This window comes from Petaurus breviceps, unplaced genomic scaffold (assembly GCF_028583685.1).
Source record: "Petaurus breviceps papuanus isolate PSGF00001 unplaced genomic scaffold, PetGlider_PUasm1.0 138, whole genome shotgun sequence".
Classification (NCBI taxonomy): Eukaryota; Metazoa; Chordata; class Mammalia; order Diprotodontia; family Petauridae; genus Petaurus; species Petaurus breviceps.
Genome location: NW_027185694.1, coordinates 17,173,576 through 17,194,397, shown reverse-complemented (window position 1 = coordinate 17,194,397; position 20,822 = coordinate 17,173,576). Strand labels below are relative to the sequence as shown.

Genomic DNA, 20,822 nt, shown 5'->3' with positions numbered 1-20,822 from the left:
GCTTATTTGTCAATAAAATACTTTGAAAATCCTCAGAACTGTGAAGTAATCAGCAGTGATGTCTGCTCCCTCCTTCCTGACTTTGTGAAGTAATCAACAATGATGGCCACTCCCTCCTTCTTGACCTTGTCTCTGCCATTGGTGAATGGGACACTATTTTCTTCTGGTCTCTTCTTCATTTCTTTGAGAACACTTTATTAATCTCCTTAACTGGTTCTTCTTCCTCCTTCCTTCCCTCCATGTAATTGCAGACAGTCCCCTCAGCCGTGTTCTCTCCATTTTCTCCCCTGGCAACTTCATCTATTCCCCTTTTTTGAATTATTACTCCTATGTGGATAACTCCCAAATCTACATCTTTGCTCTGATTTCACTTTTCTTATTTGTGAAATGAAGAGATTGGATGAGATGGGCTATAAGGACCCTTTTAGCTCTCAGTCTGTGATCCTGTGATTGTCTTCAGTCAACTCTTTACATAGTTGGTCAATGTAATAATGCTAATGTATAGATCTGAAATTACATTACTCCTCTACTCAAAAACATTCAGTAATTTTTTCAAACTGCATAACACAACAAAATCCTTAGCCTAATATTCAAGCCCTTTCACCATCTGACTTAGATTTTTCTATCTTTATCTTATAGTACATGCTTTCATTTAGGCTGTGTTTTGGCCATAGTGACTACTTACTACCTATTCCTCAATGGGCAGCATTACTAGTTGCTTCCCGAAAGACATGGTGTCTCTCATGCCTAGATTTGATTTCTCTTTCACCATTTTTCTCTATTAAAATACTTTCCTTCCTTAAAACTCAGCTCAAATACTTCCAATTTCCTGAAACCTTTCCTATTACTCCAGCAAGAAGCAATAGTTTCTTTCTTGAATTTCTTAGGGAACGCTTTTTGACCTCTCCTATGTATCATGATCATTTAAAACTTGTATTATAGTTTCTTGCTTACTTTTCTAATTACACACTCTTCTGGCCTCTGGCCCCCATTTATTGCTTTTCTTTTCTGTCTTCAGTATATAGAACAGTGCCTTACACATAGTGGACATTTAATAAATGATTGTTGAATCATATCATATTCTAAGGGTTAGCTTCCTCAACAAGCACAGAATATGTAATCTGATGAACAAGCCCCAGAATAGCTAATATCTTACCTACCAAGAGCATGCCAATCACTTTTTTTTTTGGTAGTACTCTGTATTATTTCTTTTTGTTTGTTTGTTTGTTTGTTTTGCTTTTTGGAGGGCAATTGGGGTTAAGTGACTTGCCCAAAGTCACACGACTAGTTTTTTGAGTTAAGTGTCTGAGTCTGGATTTGAACTCAGGTCCTCCTGACTCCATGTATTATTTCTTAACAGTATAGGAGACACCCACTTAATCAGAATCCAAACTATAAGAAAGCACAAATAAACAGCCTTTGTATGGGTAGAAGTTAAAAAGGGAAGTTGTCACTGAGAAATTCTTAAATTTAAATTTAAATCCTTAAATTTAGTCAAATTAATGCATCCATTTAATCTTCCTACAGATTCCATTTTTCATCTGTAAAATTAGGGGGTTGAACCACTATAGTCTCATCTAGGTCTGACATTCTCTAAAACAGAGGTGACAAATATCTCCTGAATCAGATTAAAATGCAATTAGGAAATAATTTAACAAAATAAATAAAAATACAATAAAACATAAATAACATTACATTATAAAACTAAATCAATATGCCATCTCTACCACAGGATCATTATGATTGGATTAGTGGTCTCCAATTCTATTTAATTTTGATAGCACTGTTCTAAAGAACAGAGTTCTATGTTCTGAATTTCAAAGTCTTTTTATCTCTATTATTCTATGCTCAGACTCTCATTATGATACTCCATATTTTAGGGACAGTTCTAGAACTGTGTTAAGTAACAACTCTAAACTGATACTGTAATTGGTTGGTTTTCACATCAACTGTATATGAGACTAATCTTGATAGCAGAATATATAAGAACCAAGGAAGATTAGAGATAAGGGGATAGAAAAGAAAATCAAAGACCAAGGATGGAAAGAAAACACCAATGGATGAAAAGGAAAGAAAGTATGATCATGAATTTACTCTGTGACTTTTATTAAATTACTTTGCTTCTCTGATCTTTATCAATAAAGAGTTTGGACAGCTTTTACAGTTCTGATGATCATGGTCTATTTAGGAATGGCAGCTAGGTGGGATAGTGGATGGACCACCAGGCCAGGCATTCACATCTGGTCTCAGACACTTACTAGCTGTTTGCCTCAGTTTCCTCATCTGTAAAATTAGAAAAGGAAATGACAGACCACTCTATTATCTCTGTCAAGAAAACACCAAATAGGGTCACAACAAGTTGGACATAGTTGAAAAGTGATTGAAAAACAACAGCAGTACTAGGTTTTAGTCATTTAGGGCTTAGGGATAGAAGAGACTCAATCCAATCCTCTCCAACCCATCTATCAGATGAAGAAACTGAGACCCAGTTTCTTCGGGGTCTAACTGACTTGCCAGAGGTCTACCCTTCCAAAGGGTTACAGAACTACAGAATGTTAAAGCTGGAAGGGATGTACAGAATCTTCTATCCCAAGGGGTCTTCACTATTTTATGTCATAGACTTCTTTGTACATCTGATAAAGCCCATGGACTCTTTCTCAGAATCATGGTTGTTTAAAAAAATTCAGGGGTGGCTAGGTGGCGCAGTGAGTAGAGCACTGACCCTGGAGTCAGGAGGACCTGAGTTCAAAATCTGACCTCAGACACAACACAAAAACTAGCTGTGTGACTTTGGGCAAGTCACTTAACCCCAATTGCCCTCCAAAATGCAAAAAAAAAAAAAAGTTACAGCAGAAATATTAAATTTTAATTAGATTTCATAAAAATTAAGATGCATTTTCTTTCCTATCCAAGTTCAAAGACCCCCTATAATTGGTCTACCTTAGCCTAAATCAACTCTTCCCGTTCCATTGTATAGTAGAAGAATGTAAGACCCAGAAAAATCAAGGAATTTGCCCAAGGTCAGCCACACTGGTCAGTGGCAAGTCTAGTCCTTCAGTGTTATTAAGGCTGAAGTTGAATAAAGGGAGATGTACTTTTTGAAAAAAAATCTATGCTAATGCCATAGACTCTTTCCACTTAGGGCTAGGATATCTGTCTTATGTTTATCTTGGACTGGAATAAAATGAGTAGAGAAGAAGCTTTTTGCTCTTAACTTGTTTTTTTTCTTGTGCCTTTTTTAATCACCAAACTTTAGATCTATTTTAATAATAATCATAATCCATAAAATTGTAGAGCAGTTTTACACTTCACCAAATTCTTTCATTTATCATTGCATTCTGACAATAGCTTTGGGAAGTAAGTAGGGCAGGGATTATTATGATTTGTAACAGAAAGGGGAACAGAGTCTCAGAAGGTGTAATGGGAATGTAAATTTGTAAGATCTTCCCTGCCCCTAGGCTAAAGTGCACCTGGAGCCTGGGGTAGGAGGTTTGTCTTTCAGTAGATACTTCTTGATTGGCCAGTGAGTCAATAAAGTTGTTACATTCTCTGAGCCAGGAGAAGGTTATATAAGCCCTGATATGTAGCTTTGTTTTGGGGCTCACTTTGAGAAGTGTTCTGTGATTTGATATGGATTCTGGGAAGCCATTGTTGAGAGCCCCCCCTCGGCTTTGAAAAACCCAGATGTTGAAACCCAGATGTTGATTGGGTATGGATGCAATGGTTGGACAGTATGAAAACTGTCTACTTGATCTGTTTCTCTGTCTTGATAATTCTGTCTGTGTATTCTGAAGTTCGGGCTGCTGACCTTTTTCCCCTGAACTAGATAAATGATACATGTTTGACTGATTAAAGTAAGCTTGTTAACCCATTTTGAGTTGCTTTCCTTTATCAAAGCAGATCCAAGAACCTGTGTTGGCAGACACCCTGGGGATGCTAGGGTGCTTGTTGCTACAGAAGGGAAAAGTGAACTCTGGACTAGAAATGAAGAGACCTGAGTCTCTTCACAATCTTACTTTGTACTAGTCAGTAGAAGAACCCGAGATTCCAGTTTCCTCATTTCTTGCCCAGAGCTGTCTCCTCTGTAACATGCTACTGATCCAATGTGGAAAACAATTTTCACGCTCACATTACAGAACAGAATGAAATTTGCAAACCAGCATCAAACTAAGGCTAGGGATGCTGGATTCCAGTTAGACACATTGAAGGGGACCTCAGTCACTGATAATCCTACACTCTATTCCTAGAGCCTATTCACATTAATCTCTGCCACCAAGGTCTTTGCTATCATGGCCAATAGCACCATCAGAGGCGGGGAATGGGGTGGAAGAACATGGGGAAAGGTAGTCAAAAGCCTGGGTGCTAAGAACACAACTAATATGATGTATCCCATTGCTTCTCAGTACAAAGATGAGCTCTGAAGGAAGGTAGGGATTCTACAAAACAGGAGTGAGAAGAGGAGTACATTTCAGCCATGGAGGACAGAAAGTCTTTACAAAAGCATGGAGAATGGATGTGGGAAGGACAGAAACAGAGAACTGCAAGCAGCCAATGTGGATGGAAGGTAGAGTGCATGAAGGAAAGTAATTTGTAATAAGTCCTGAAAGGTAGGCTGGACACAGATTCTGCCAAACAGAGGAATTTGGGGCAATAGGGATCCATTAAAGATTCAGGCAGAGGGGAGTGACTGGTCAGATTGATTCTTTTTGTCTTTTTAGTACCAGCACTTCTATGTACAAAAACTTTTTGTCTTTGTTATCCTCAGTGCCTTGGTCATTTTAGGTGTTTATTAGATATTTATTGAATTGGATGGGTGATCTATAACTCCCAACTCAAAGATTGCATGTCTGCTTCTTTCATTTTGTAGATGAAGGAGCAGAGGCCTAGAGAGAGGTGGTTTGCCTAGCATGGCAGCTATTCAGCGACCCACCCAACACTAGAGTCTATGTCTCCTGACTCCCAGCTGAAGCAATGGGTGGGGGAAGGGTGGATTTCAAAGGTCTTAAGGAGGTTATGGGCCAGTGCCCTGGAACAGAAGCCATGTTCTGTTCCTGTTCTAAGATTGCTATTCCTGGACCAAATTCAAAATGCCCCAGTTAATGGTTTAATTAGGAGAAAATCTTTGACACTTACATAAAGCCTTCCCGATGAAGAGTGGAAAATAAAAATAAAAAAAAAAACAAGGTAAAATGTGAGTAAGGGGAGTTGTAGGGGTCAAACCAGATCCTAAGGCTGCTATTGCTGTCCCTGAAGTGTTAAGGTGAAGCTAAACACAAGTGCGGAGGGACACATTTCCTCACCTGCACAATAGATTTATCCACTTAAAGAAAAATCTCAATATTGAGGTAGTTTCACACCCATGCCTTGAAAGTTGTTGTTTTTCATACCCCACTTAGGGGAGATTTTTTTAAACAGAAATTGATATAGTAAAACAAACAAAAAAACAAGATCTGTTACTTTGCCTTTCTGGGTCATGGCTGTGTCCCTTGCATATGAGGGATTGGAGGACATGGATATCTTCTTTAGCTCCAGTCATGACCAAGGAGAAGAAGCAAGGCCTGGGATGCAGTTATGAGGGCTTCCTCTTCTCTCTCAGCCTCCCAAGGATAAGTCAGTCTGGTTCTATGTCTTGGAATAAGGGCCCCGGACTTGGGGGTAAAGAGCCCTAGCTGGGTTTGAACACTGGCTGGGCCACTGAGATCACAGACAAGAGACTCGGAACTAGAAAGGGTTTCTAACCCATTGAACTCATTTCTAGCGCTCCTCTTTAGTAGAAACTCAAGTGCAGAGAGACAAAGAGACTCACCCAAGGTCATATAGGCAGTAAGTTACAAAGCTAGGATTTGAAGCCGAGCCATCTCATTACAGTTAAATAGCCACACTCTATCAGCAATGTGACCTTGGGAGAGTTATTTAATTTCTTGAGTCTCAGTTTCATTAGCTGTATTATGGGAATAGTAATACTTGTCTTAGCTACTTTTCTGATCAACTTTGGTGTCTTCATATTACCCTTCAAATCAAATGTAAACTTTTCTGCCTGGTAATTGTAGCCCTTCCCACCCTGGCTTCAACCTGCTTTGCCAGTCTTAGTATTCTTTATGCCTCATCATGCTTTCTTTAGTTAAAATGGCCTTTTTTTCTGTTTCTTACAGATGATGATCTGTCTCCCAAATTCATATGTTTTCATTGCCCGTCTCCCCACCTCTTTCTCTCCATCCAAGCTTGGAATTCAATCCCTCTTTACCTCAATCTCTGAGAACTCCTTGTTTCTGTTAAAGCTCAGCTCAAATGTCACCTCCTACATAAACCACCCCCTCCCCAGCTGCTAGTGTTTCCTCATTAAATCACCTTGCATTCATTAGGTATACACTTATGTGTATACCTTGTCATACTCTAAAGAAGTTCCTCAAGGTCAAGGATCATTTCACCTTTGTCTTTTTATCTTCAATGCATTTCATGGTGCCCAGTTCGCAGTAGGTGCTTAATAAATGCTTCTGATGGATAGGGATGTGTGGAGAAAGAGTTTTATAAAATGTAAAGCATAATGGAAGGGTCAGATATTGATAATACTATTGGGTCTTATCCCTCTGACACATTGCAGTTTGGTCCAACTTGGATGGCTCACCATAGCATGGAGGCAACCATGGGTTACTGAAGGCTATTCCATGAAATACAAGTTCTGGAAGGCCTCAAGAATGGTCCCAGCCATAGATTGTGTCTTCAGCTCAAGGACCAGTCTAGTTAAGTATGAGGAGGCTCCCCCACAGTTGGGTAGCCATCCAATAAGGAATTCTTTGGCTGTCACAGCATATGAAATGAAGAAAAATACATAATGGTCCATGGAATTATAAGTTCTTCTTCTAATAATCTAGTGATGGGGACCCCCGCAGCATAGAGGAGGCAGGAAGAAGATGTGGTTTTTCAATGCTCTTTAGACCTCAATTTAACCTTTCCATGCCCAATTTTTGTCAATAACCAGTGAGCTGACATACTCTTGGAAGAACTGAGCCACATTAATATTGATCTTCACTCAGGGCACAGGATAATAAATGGGCCATCCAAGGGCTGCATGGGTAACCATGCAATGTTAAAAGACCTTGAGAAAGTCTCCGAGGTCATTGTAAATGGTAAATATTCCATAGGAGAGTTACAGAAAGAACATGGTAGGCAGCTTGGTAAAATGGAAAGGGCTTCCACTCTGAAGCCAGATAAGCTGGGTTCAAATCTTCTTACTGATACTTACTGGGCTGAGTGACAGGTAAAATCACTTAATCTCCCTGGATTTCAGTTGCTTTATGTACAAAATTAAACTAGATAGCCCCGAGGTCTCTTCTAGCATATCTCTGATCCTATGATGAGAGTTGGATAGGATCAGTAGAAGGTTTGCAGTTTTGAGGTGTTTTCCACAATCATGAGCTCACAGCTTCACTAAAGCATTCCCTAGCAGAGAATGAGCTCTATGTAGGCAGACGCTCTTTTATCTATACATCCCCCAGAGCAAGGCACAGTACTATGCACCTAGCAATAAATGAAAGATTTTTCATCTCTGAAAAGTAGCCTTCTACACTCTGCCATGGTAGTGGGAACGGAGAGCTATACTTTACTGTGAAGTCCCTGAGATAATTTCTAGAACTCATCCCTCATCTGCTTCCATAAGCACCAGACCCCATTTCTCCATCAAACATTTTAAGCCTGGACAGGAAACAGCACAAATCCTACCTTGTCGTGCAGTCAGCTTTTCATAGATAGGAGGCAATGTAAAAGGGTGGACAGTATGGTAGTGAATTAATAGTAATGAGAAGACCTAGGCTGGAGGCCAGGCTCTTCTCTTTTCTAGACATGAGGCAATTCAACCCAGGAAACATTTGTTGAATTGAGCCTGCTGTTTGCAAAATACCATGATAGGTGAGCTGCAAATGCAAAGGTAAAGGAAACAATTGGTACCTGATCTCAAGGAATTCATGCTATAGTATCTTTCTGGGTCTTAGAATACAGAGTAGCAGAGATTTCAGAACCTCTGACTTACAATGTTAAAACTGGGAGGGGCGGTCTTCATATTTACCTGGAGAGGCTTAAAAGAACTGATGCTAAGTGAGAAGAGTAGAACCAGGAGGAATTTGTACACAATTACAGACACAACGTATGCGTGATGACCAACTTTGATAGACTGGACTCTTCTCAACAATACGGGGATATAAGTCAATCCCAAAAGACGCATGATGGAGAGAAAAACGTGCATCCAGAGAAAGAACTAGAAAGAACTAAATTTATATCCAGGTGGAAGCAAAATACCTGATCTTTTTCGTTCTCTTATTTGATTTTATGTCCTCTTTACCATTTTTCATTCCAGCTGGTACAATCCATCCTTATAACCTGACCATTGTATAATGTGAAAGTATTTACAGATCCTATACTTGATAATAAGCCGCCATGGGGGGGAGGGGAGGGAGGGGGACAAAATGTGAAATTCAAGGAATTGTGGAATTGAATCCTGTAAACTAAAAGGAAACAAACAAATTAATAAATTAAAGTTAAAAAAAAAAAGAGAGTGGATGGTAAAGGAGAAAAAAAAACTGGGAGGGGCCATTTTTGGATGAATAAACCAGCTTCAACATCCTACATTCCAAGTTTCCTTCCAATACTGAAATTCTATGATTTTTTAACATAAAAAATCTCTCTTAATTCTAAAATTCTGTGATTCTTTTGATTGAGGTGATGAATATCCTAACATCTTTACTACTTTAAGGCTTACCCCCAGACTACTCTGTGATGTCTAAATAGGTTCCTGTTATGTGCCTTAGCAAGTCATCTTCTGGGCTTCTGCCCCACAGAGGAGGAATGTCTATGAGAACTAGCTTTCTAAGCCAGGGGTTCTTAACCTGGTGCTCATGTACTTGGTTAAAAAATGTTTTTTTTTTTCCTATAACTATACTTCAATATAATTTATTTCCTTTGTAACCCTGTGCATTTTATTTTATACATATAAAAACGGGGTTCTGAGGGCTTCATCAGATTGCCAAAGGAGTCTTTGAGACAAAAATGGTTAAGATCCCCTGTAAATATAAACCATAAATTTGAGAAAGAGTCTTGTTTGTTCCTCCAGAAACATTCTTGTAATGAGAACCGAGTCTCTTGCATTTAAAATGGAGCCCATTTAACTTGAATTTCAAAGGGCTCTCCAGCGATTCATACATTCAGATGGGTTAAGTGTTCCTGACCTAAACCATGGTTGGTTAGTTCTTAGTCACTGGCTGAATCTAGGCCAATCTCATGGATGGAATAATAGGAAACTTAGAGACTGGATCCTGAAAAGAGCAGATAAAACAGAGCAAAGAAACATGAGCTCATTAATAAGCCTTGTCTTAATACCTCATCCCAGATTCTGAAATGCCCTGTTTCCCCTGGTTTGGTGAGCTCTTATTAATGACTGCTTCTCTGTGGAAGCTGGGCTTCAGGGAACGAGTGAGATTTGCATCTTTCTAAACTCTGACAGTCGATTACAGAAAGTGTGAACATGCTACGTGTTTGTTGTCATCTTTTAAAATAAACTTTGAATCATTTGAATTCTATTAATTTTTGGTCTTTTCTGTTTCATAACAGGCAGCATGAGAGTATGTTATCAAGACCTCCCCTCCCCCCAACACCCAATTAGTGTAATTACAGTACTTAAAAAAAAAATCAGGCTGCCCCAAACACAGGGCATCTCCAATAGGGTCATACGACAGCCCAGGGGGAAATAGAATGATTCATAGTTATCAGCCTGATTTCTAAAGGTTTGTACAGCTTAATACCTTTTACTAAAGACTTTCAAAGCAATATTGGAAATAGCATATCAACTCATTAAATCAATTTTGAGAGCAGAGGAGAGAAGGAGAAGCATTTATAACTGGAAAGGATCTTGGAGATAATATAATCTGACTGGTTTTTTACAATTGAGGAAGCTGAGGCCCAAGAAGACGAATAATTTGGTCAAGGTCACACAGGTAAGGGGCATAGCCACCCTTCAAAACCAGGTCTTTTGACTCATCTAGTACTCTTCCTGCTACTCACTGATGTCCAACCAGAGTTGTGGGAGGTAGGTAAGGCAAGGGCTATTATCTCCATTTTACAGATAAGGAAATTGTGGATATTGAGAGCTAAAATTATTTGCCTTTGATCACAAGGCAGAGGTGGGGTCAAAATCCAAACCCTTTTCTTCTAATCCCAAATACATTATTCTTTTTAACATAAAACACTCTCTCCTTTTTAATTCACTGAATGGACATGAGTTTCAATTTCAGCAACTTATGGACTTCATTCCCCCTATAAAAAAAAGCTGTTATAGATGTGCCTTTGGGATCTTTAAAGGGTCGTCTGACAGGAAATGAGATGAGTCTTCCTGACTCCCGGCCAGGAGCTCTATCCACTGTGCCACCTAGCTGCCCCAAATGGGGTCACAAAGAGCTGGACATAACAGAAAAATGACTCAACAACAACAAAATTAAGCTTCTGTGATCTTTTTTTGGCACTGTTGACTCATATTGTGTTTGTCGTCCACTAAAATCCCCAGATTTTTTTTTCTAGTGAATTACTACTATTGGCCATGTCTCACTTATCTCCTTCTTAAGAAGATGGCTTTTTTGAACCTGTATAAAACAATTTTTCCCCTATTAAATCTGACTCCATGTTCTTGCCTATAAAAATATTTTGGGATTCTGACTCTGTCACCTACTATTTTGACTATCCCCAAAAACTGTGTCAGTAAACAGCAACACTGTGCAATAATGATCAACTATGACAGACTTAGTTCTTCTCAGCAGCACAATGATCACAGAAAATTCCAAAAGACTCATGATGAAAATGCTAACCACAGCCAGAGAAAGAACTATGGAATCCGAATGCAGATTGAAGTATGCAATTTTCACCATTTTTTTCCTTGTGGTTTTTCCCTTTTGTTCTAATTCTCCTTTCACAACATGACTAATGTGGAAATATGTTTAACATGATTGTACCTGTATAACCTATATCAGATTGCTTGTTGTCTTGGGGGAATGGGGAATGTAGGGAGAAAATTTTCTAACTCAAAATATTATAAAAATGAATGTTGAAAACTATCTTTACATGTAATTGGAAAAAAATAACTATTTAGTGGGGGGAAAAGGAATAGCAAAAAAATGAGATGTGGCATATTGAGAGAAGGGTAAGAAGGTAACTGCTTTCTTATATTTATAGTCTTTTTTTTCTTCAATAAAAGGAATCAGTCACAGTAATCCTCCCCCCCTCACCCCCACCCCCCCAAAAAAACCTTCGGTCATCTGCAAACTTGATAATGACATCTATATCTTTCCTGGGCATTTATAAAAAATATCAACAACACAGGATCAAGGGTACAGATCCCTAAATCATTCAAAAGAGACCTCCTTTGAAGCTGACACTGAACGATATTCAATTTCTGCTTAAGCCCAGTCATTAGACCAATATGTAACCCACCTAACTCTACTATAATGCAGCCCATGACTCTTCATTATTTTTTTCATAATTGGCATGAGAGACTTTGTAAAATACTTGGTCAAAATCTAGATAGGCTATGGCAACAGTATTGCCTTAATCTACTAGGTCTTATAGACCTGTCAAAAAAGGAAATGAGATTAGTCTGGCTCTCCTTGATCCTGACAAACTATAGTCTTTGTGGTAACTGCTTCCTTTCCCAGCTGTTCATTATTTATTGTTGTCGATTTGTTTTTCAGTCATGTCTGACTCTCCATGACCCTCTTTGGGGTTTTCTTGGCAGAGATAATGGAGTGGTTTGCCATTTCCTTCTCCAGATGAGGAAACTGAGGCAAACAGGGTTAAGTGACTTACCCAGGGTCACACAGTTAGTGTCTGAGACCTGTTGAATATTCCTGACTCCAGGCTGGGCAATCTATCCACCATGCCACCTAGCTGTTCATTTTTTAAATAATACTTCTGAGACTTTCATTCATAATCAAAACTCAACTCAACTTCATAATTTACAGGCTCCATTCTCTTCCTTTTGTCCTCCTTCCATTCCTTTTTCCCCATGAACCCAAGCATTCTTCTCTGCTGCCTCACTGTGTGGTAGAGCTGACCCTGGACTCTCAAAGGCTATTCTAGCTATTCCGGATCACAATGTCTGCCAGTCTTAACAAGCCAGAAAAACTTCAAGAATGGGTCTGGCAATGGATTAAGTCTCTGCCATCCATATGCCAGCCTAGATGAATGTAGAAGGGTTCATCACCAGTTCATGAGTTATTTTGGTCATAGCTACCCATGAAGATATCTTCTCTACTACTAAGGTAGAGAAAGGGAGTGATCTGTACACTGAGCCTCTGTTGAAACATGACCATATGTATCATTTTGACAGGAAAGGAAGTAGAGGAAAAGGTAGAGGAAGATAGACACTTGATTTTATATTTAAGTAAAACATACTGACAAAAAATTAAATCCATCGTTTAAACCTAGAGTTTGGATTTGGGGTAGAAACAGACAAAGGCTCTTTCTCTCTCTGATTGGGAAACATCAGCACATCAAACACACTTACCAGAGCAAAGCTGCTGCTCAAAGAGTTTAAAGGGCAATTTGATTTGGCACAGAATGTTATACTAACAGAATTTCATCTCATTAAAACCAGAGTTGAAGCTTTTGGCCTGAGATAGATAAACAATGTTTTCAAATAACAGAATTACTGCAAATCTGAGACTCATGAAGAGCCTTATTTTTTTTTAAGCAATTCATCACCAGATCCCCCAGAGTGATCTGAGTAATGCAATATGATCTTCGTGGGCCACGAACATGGCATTTAATTAAGGATAGTATTAAAAGTAAATGGGGGAGAAGACCATTGCTTTGTCAGGCTTCCAGTACCCTGTGTTTCCTTATTTCAAACTGTTGAGTGTTTCAACCCTCTAATCACTCTCCCTTTACAAAAGAGAAGAAATGGAAGCAGCAAAAACGACAATTATCTCAATCAGAACCAATACAGCTAGGTCCAGGGTGAGTGGGGAGAACTATGGAGACCAGTAGAAAGTCAGGGCAGATGGCATGCTGAGTCTCTGAACCTTTGTCAGAACAGTCACATTTTTTTCTCCATGTTGGGATCTGAGCATTCTCACATAATTAAGGAAGGACCAAAAATCTTGCCTTCCCTCCCCCCTCCTCCCACCTTGGGCTGCTGTTTTCTTCATGAGATCATATCCAAGATGCTGACATTTATATCAAGTGAGATCAGGAGTGGACCCAAAGTCTGGATGCCAGGTGCTCCCCCCTCTTTTTAAGTGTCTCAGATGGTTTAGAGTTTACTCTTTAATTTTTTTTTTTGCTTTTTTTTTTTTGGAGGGCAATTGTTGTTAAGTGACTTGCCCAAAGTCACATGGCTAGTAAGTTTGTAAGTGTCTGACGCCGGATTTGAACTCAGGTCCTGACTCCAGGGCCGGTGCTCTATTCACTGCGCCACCTAGCCGCCCCAAACTCTTTAATTTTTTAAAAATTCTGAATTTAATGAAGACAAAAAGAACATTCCAGCATACAAAGTAGAACAAAAATAATGACTATATATGGAACAATAAATCTTTATTACATACTTTTTTAAAAGCATATAATAAATTTAACATGTTCTTTCAAAATTGTTCTGTTTGTCTGTTTTTCCCTCTGAGCTTCCTTTTCTAAGCACTCATTTTTCAGTTGCTATATTCCCAACTGACTATACCCCTCCAAATTCCATCCCAATAAGTATGGCTTCAAATATGTATGTTCTTTGCATGGGCATCTTTCTGATGGGTTACTGCTAAGTAGCCTACTTAGAGAGCATTTACTGCTAAATGATAGGGAAGACAGTATGTACCCTGAATTATCCTGAACTTAGCACAATATTCTACATGCAGGAGTTCATTATGTTCTTGGCTGAATTGAACTGAATGATTTCATTGCCTACTCTACAGGGGCTATTGTGAGGATCAAACACTTCAGCTTCCTTGCTGTAAACTTAGAGGGTTGGACTAAATTATCTCTGAGGAACTTTCCAGATATATTGTGAAAATTTAGCTCAAATGAGATAATCTATGGAAAGTACTTTGTACACCATAAAGTGCTATATAAATGTCAGTTATCATCAGTATTCTCATTTGTTATTGATTAAGTTTTCTTACCAGTGCTTCTAACAAGTTTATAGTCAAAATGAAATTGTCAGCTTCAGAAGAGTTTATCTTGAAGTATTTCTAGTTCAGTTACTCAGCGACTGGAGCATAGCATTGAAAAAGACAAGTTTCAGGGTTCAATTCTCTTTTTGACCAGTTAACCTCACGATAAGAAAAGTACTCTACTCCATGATAATTTATTCATTCATTCATTCTTTAAGCACTTATATTAAATACTTGCTAGAGGCAAAGTGGATATTTCCAATCTTGGCCTCAGAGAGTATCGTTTTAAACCCTATCACAGATGTGACCCCTTAATCCTGCCACTTAGCTGTTTTGCAAATTGTCTACTTATCACAAGGAAGGCAGACCAAGTATGGCTGGTTGACAAAGAGGAAAGAATCTCTGGATTTGGAATCAGAGAACGTTGTTTGGAATCTTGCCTCTGATCCTTACTACCTTTGAGACCTTGGTAAGTGACTGAACTCCTCTAGACCTCAGTTTCCTCATCTGTGAAATGAAGGGTTACACTAGATACCTCCAAAGTTTGTTTCTGTTCTAAATACAGGATCCTGTAATCATCCTCAACTCTTGAAAACCAATCCAGATCTATGCTTCACTGATGGTGGGTATGAAGTAGTAATAGTGTACATGATTCCATCTATTATGTCATAGAAGCATCTTCACTGTGGAAGATCTCTCTGTCCTTGGACTACATCTCCATTTGCAAAAAACCCTCCATCTCTGTGGCCTTTCCTCTAATTGGCTGGTCTCTCCCAGAACCTCCATTTTATGTAGAAGACTTAAGTCAACAATGTTTTTATTTCTCTCTTCATCTGCTCTCATGACTCATCTCTGTAGAACTTAGTCTACCATGTCCTTGCAGAAGGGACCTTCTTCATCCCTTCTCCCATTTCTGTGTTGTCTCTCTCATTAGAATGTACGTTTCTCGAAGGTAGGGACTATCTTTCTTTTTGCTTTCGGCAGTATTCTCAGCACTTAGCACTTATGTCTAAATAAATTCTTGTTGATTGACTGAAGAACAGTAAACTTTTTTAATGCTGTTTTCTGGTAAATGGAAGGCCACAAGTAAAAAGTGGCCTCCTGAGGAGTGAAACTGGCCCCATACTCCTTTTGGAAAGAAAGGGAACTTCATGAAATGGCAAAGACTTTCTTGCAACCTACTAGGTTCTAAGGTCTAGGAGGGCAAGGACCACCTCTTACCTAAAGGTTTTTACTTTCTCTACCTCACTCCTGCCTAGTTTTACACAGAATAGACCCTTCATAGATGTCTATGGACTTCAACAGAATGATAACAATAATTTGCATTTCTATGGAGCTTGATGGCTTGCTTTCTTCACACTCCTTTAAGGGAAATAGTGTATTACATTTTCCAGATGAGAAAAGTAGCTCTCTCTGGAGAAGTTCAGATGAGTAAAGTTCTAACTAGTTAGGAATGGCTGATAGGACTGCACTGGAGTGAAGGTCTTTGGATTCTGAGGTCAAAGATCTTTTCATTAAGCCATGCTCAACTTTTCTAACCATGAAGGCTTCAGGACACAGTGGCAGCTCTGCTGGCCATTTTCAGGCAGGGAGGACATTGTTCAGAGAGAAGTATAGGCTATTAATCATTGTGAGAAACACTGGGAAAATGCCTGAGGAATTCAAAGATGTCTATTTTCCTAGATCTATGTCCTGTCTCCTTAGTTAGACTTCAGGATCCTACAGGGCATAATAATGTCAATCAACATAAATTTCTTAAGCCCCTACTCTGTGGCAGATATTATGCAATAGTCCCTTCCCTCAAAAGGCTAACATGTAATTAGGGAGATGACATATAAAGATGTATACAAATAAATGTAAAGTAATGGGAGGGGGTAGACTAACAGTGGTTAGTGGTGGACTGAATGTGGAGTCAGAAAGACCTGAGTTCAAATCCTATCTCAGACACTTGCCAGTTAGGTGACTCTAGACAAATTCCTTAACTTCTGTCTACCTCAGTTTCTTCATCTGTGAAATGAGAATATTAATAGCACCCACTTACCCACAGTTGTGAAGCTAAAATGAGTAGTGTTTGTAAAGTGATTTGTAAACCTTAAAGCATTATATAAAGCCTAGTTATTATTACCAGGAAAGGTTTCATGCAGATTGCGGCACATAAGCTGAGGAGACTAAGAATTCTAAGAGATGGAGGTGAGGACATTTATATAGCATGTTAAGGTCTTCAATGTGTTTTATGCATAAGTACTGACTATGTGCCAGGCACTGTGCTGGATGTGGGGGGAAGCAAAGAAAGGCAAATGTCAGTCTCTGCTCTCAAGGTGCTCAGAATCTAATGGGTAAAACAACACACACACACAGATACAAATACACACATGATAAATTGAACCTAATCAAGAAAGAGAGGGCATTGGCATTAAGGAGGAATCAAGAAAGGCTCCACATAAGAGATGGAATTTTAGTGGAGAACTTAAAGAACCCAGTAAATCCAGGAAACAGACACAAGGAGCGGGAGCATTCTGGGCACAGGGGAATAGAAATGAGGCACCCAAGAGGCTGAGCGATCTTACCCAGAATCACAGAATTTAAAGGTGGGATTTGAGTCCAGCTCTTCTTGGCTCCAAGTTTAGCATTCTTAGGACTACACTGCTTCCTTCCTCTTCCCCCCAGAACTCTTAGGACAGGGCAGGGAACATGCATTCTTAGTGACTGAGTATATTAAATTGATCTAGTGTGGTTTTGTGGGCAGCTAAGTTGGGACAAAAGATAGAGTGCAGGGTCTGGGGTCAGGAAGATTCATCTAGTTGTGTGACTCTGGGCAAGTAATTTAACCGTGTTAACCTCAGTTTCCTCATAAGTAAAATGAGTTAGAGAAGGAAATGGCAAACCACTCTAGTATCTTTGCCAAGAAAACCCCAAATGGGGTCATGTCTTCTTTGAGTCCAACATGACTGAAAATGACTGAATAACAACAACAAAAGTGTAGTTTCAGTTTTGATGGCCTTCTCACTTAGACCCTTTTGCTTTACTTCCTCAGGATTCTAGAAATCCTCTAAAGTAGCTAACCTAATTTTCTGTGAATGGTCTGCTTTTGAACCTCAGTACTGAAAGGATTTTTTTCTCCTTTATCACTTCGTTTTTGAATTATTTCTTCCAACTTAGAAAGACATAAAGAAGCAAACAATAAGAATTGACAGTAATATAATACTTTATTGAGACCAAGCGCCTTCCATTCATTAGTTCATTCAGTCGTCACACCCACCTGAAGAGGCTAGGGCTATACTTGGGAAGGTTTAAATAAAAGCTGATAGTCACAGAGCATTGGAGCTTGGTCTCAGAACAAAGAACACAGAATGTCAGAAGTGAATGGAATGTTAAAACATAGGCCATAGGATGTTAGAGCTGAAACAGGTTTCAACTGGAGCAGCTAGGTGGCCCAGTGGATAGAGCACCCACCCTGGAGTCAGGAGGACCTGAGTTCAAATCTTAGCCTTAGACACTTGACACTTACTAGCTGTGTGATGCTGGGAAAGTCACTTAACCCTAATTGCTCCCCCCCCCAAAAAAAAAATTCTGCCTCTGCAAAAGGTTTCAATCATCTAGTCAAAGCCTTATTTATTTTTTAACCAGTAGGGAAACTGAGGCCCAAAGAGAGAAAGTGACTTTCCTAAGGTCTCACAAAATTAGTGACAGTCAAAATTAAAACTCAGGTCACCTATCAAATCAGCATTATTTCTACTAAGCCTTGTTATCCCCCTGGTTAATTTTAAACTGATAAACCAATATACTTAAGGATTTCAAACTTTGAAACATAGTTTCCATAACACGTATATGAATCTAATAACAGTTAAAATTTATATAATGCTTTAAAGTTTATGAAATGCCTTAAAATATTTTATTCTCACAGAAACCCTATGGGGGGTTCTATTATAATCCTAAATTTACTGGCTGAAAGAAGATAAGAGACACAGTTAATAAATGATTGAGGCAGCATTTGAACTCAGGTCTTCCTGACTCCAGGTCCAGTGCCACCCAGTTGCTGTCAAGGCCCCAAGTAAAATATTCATAAAAGTTATTCTCCCACAAAACCCTTCTCCTTTCACTGTTAACCTCTACTTGCTCCAGGGACAGATTATCCTTTATCAACAAACAGCCACCTTCTCTAACATTTATCTTCCACAGCCTTCAGACCTATATTAATCTTTATCACTCCTACCAGACTAAACCTGATTGCACAGAATCATACAATCTCAGAGGAGGAAATGACCTTAGAGGTTATCTGGTCCAAGCCCTAGCTAAAGCAGAAATCTCTATATGACACCCATGACAACTAGTCATCTAGAATTCCTTGAAACTCTCCAGTCATAGGTGACACCCTATCTGATAAGGCAGGTACATTCTATTGTTGGACAGACCTAAATGCTAGAACATTCTAGTTTCTACTAAACTTAAATATGCTCCCCTGAAACTGCCACATATTCATCCAGATCTTCAGACATATGACCCTCCTCCAAATATCTGATATCTGAAGACAGTGATTCCTTCAATCAGTCCTCAAATGAAACAATTTTGACCCCTTTCACCATGCCATTCATTCTTTCCTGGAGGCCTTCAGCTTGTCAAAGTCTGCCCCCAAGATGCCCATCAATTGGGGAATGGCTGAATGAACTGTGGTATGTGAATATAATGGAATACTATTGTTCCATAAGAAATGGTGAGCAGACAGAAAGACCTGGAAAGACTTACATGAAGTGAGCAGAACCAGGAAAACATTGTATACAGTAACAGCAACATTATGTGATGACCAACTTTGATAGACTTAGCTTTTCTCAGCAATGTAATGACCAAAGACAATTCCAAAAGACTCATGATGAAAATTGCTATCCATATCCAGAGAAAGAACTATGGAGTCTGAATACAGATCAAAGCATACTATTTTTCCTTTTTTCTTTTTTTTTTCTTGTGGCTTTCCCCTTTGGTTCTAATTCTTCTTTACAACATGACTAATTTGGAAATATTTAATATGATTGTATGTGTATGGCCTACATCAGATTGCACACTGTCTTGAGTAGGGAGGAAGGGAAGGAGGGGGAGAAAATATAAAACTCAAAATCTTATAAAAGTAAATGTTGAAAATTAAAAATAAATACATTTTTTTTAAAGCAATCGGGGTTAAGTAACTTGCTCAAAGTTACACAGCCAGTTATTTCTGTGTGTGGTACTAAGTATCTGCGCCCGGATTTGATCCTCAGGTCATCCTGACACTGGAGCCGGTGCTCTTACTCGCTGAACCACATAAATTTTTTAAAAAGAAAAAACAAAATCTATTACCCAAAATGTGACTCCTCAAACTGGATGTGTTTTTAGACATAGTCCAACCAAAGTGGACTGTGGTTGCTCCTTTGTCCTCTTTGTCACTTGGTGACTACTTTTGGATATACTCTTTAGGGGTCCCCTTACTTTGCTAACTACCCACCATCTTCCATCTTGACCCCACACTTGCTTCTGCTGGAGGAGAAGCACTGACCCTGGGAGTTCCCACGTGGCTTCATTACTGTGGATTTAAGAGGGCAATGTATTTTCCCAGCAAAACCTGCAGGCACCGAAACCTGAACTGATTCAGTTGCATAGATTGCTCTCCCTTGACTGTTACTGAAAGATTTCCCAAGGCAAACCATTAGGAGAGAATCGATAAAGCTTGCTTCCCATTTCAGGGCCTCAGATTGAAAAGGACATTCATCAGCATGCAAGGGCACATTGCATAGAGTGAGAAGTGTCTTCAGAAAACATTTTGGACAGATCTTAGCCCTTCAGATGAAGGATGCCTAGTACATAACCCTCTGGATGAAGACTGAGGACTTGGAAAACCTGGAATTTTAGGAGAAAGAAAAGAAGCCAAAAGCAGAAGATAAAAGACAGACACAAGTGGAATTTATGTATGAAAGAGGAACCTTTCCAACACGATTTAGGGATGCTGGACACAGTCAAGGATAACAATGACCCTTTTATTATTTCAGCCCACCACAATTTCCTTGTGTTGCCATCTTGTGACGGTGACCGTAGTTGAGTCACTTCTACTCTTTGGGCTCCAATTTCTTCCTTATGAAATGATGGAGTAGGATTAAATGACCTCTAATGTTCTTGCTGGTTCTAACATTCTATGTTCTATTTTCTTCCTTTCCTTCTTTCCTTCTTTCCTTCCTTCCTTCCTTCCTTCCTTCCTTCCTTCCTTCCTTCCTTCCTTCCTTCCTTCCTTCCTTCCTTCCTCTCTCTCTCTCTCTCTCTCTCTCTTTCTTTCTCTCTCTCTCTCTCTCTTTCTTTCTTTCTTTCTTTCTTTCTTTCTTTCTTTCTTTCTTTCTTTCTTTCTTTCTTTCTTTCTTTCTTTGCTTTTTTGGAAGGGTGAAGGCAGGGCAATTGGGGTTAAGTGACTTGCCCAAGGTCACATGGCTGGTAAGCGTTAAGTGTCTGAGGCCAGATTTGAACTCAGGTCCTATTGACTCCAGGGCCAGTGCTCTATTCACTGTGCCACCTAGCCACCTCATGTTCTATTTTCTGAGGCCCTTTCCAGTTTTAATGTTTTATGTTCTAAGGTCCTTTTCAATTCTAACATTTTATGGGCTTTATCTACCATCACTTGTGATTTAACTACTGAATTGGTGACATTCAATTCAGTCCAGTTCCTGGGAATCC

The 20,822-nt window shown here is 39.2% G+C and overlaps 1 protein-coding gene across 2 annotated transcripts in view; it reads right to left on the bottom strand.

The window, feature by feature from the left end:
• Positions 1–20,822, bottom strand: part of PRKCB (protein kinase C beta) — a 650,680-nt gene that overhangs the window by 59,816 nt on the left and 570,042 nt on the right. The window lies entirely within an intron of this gene.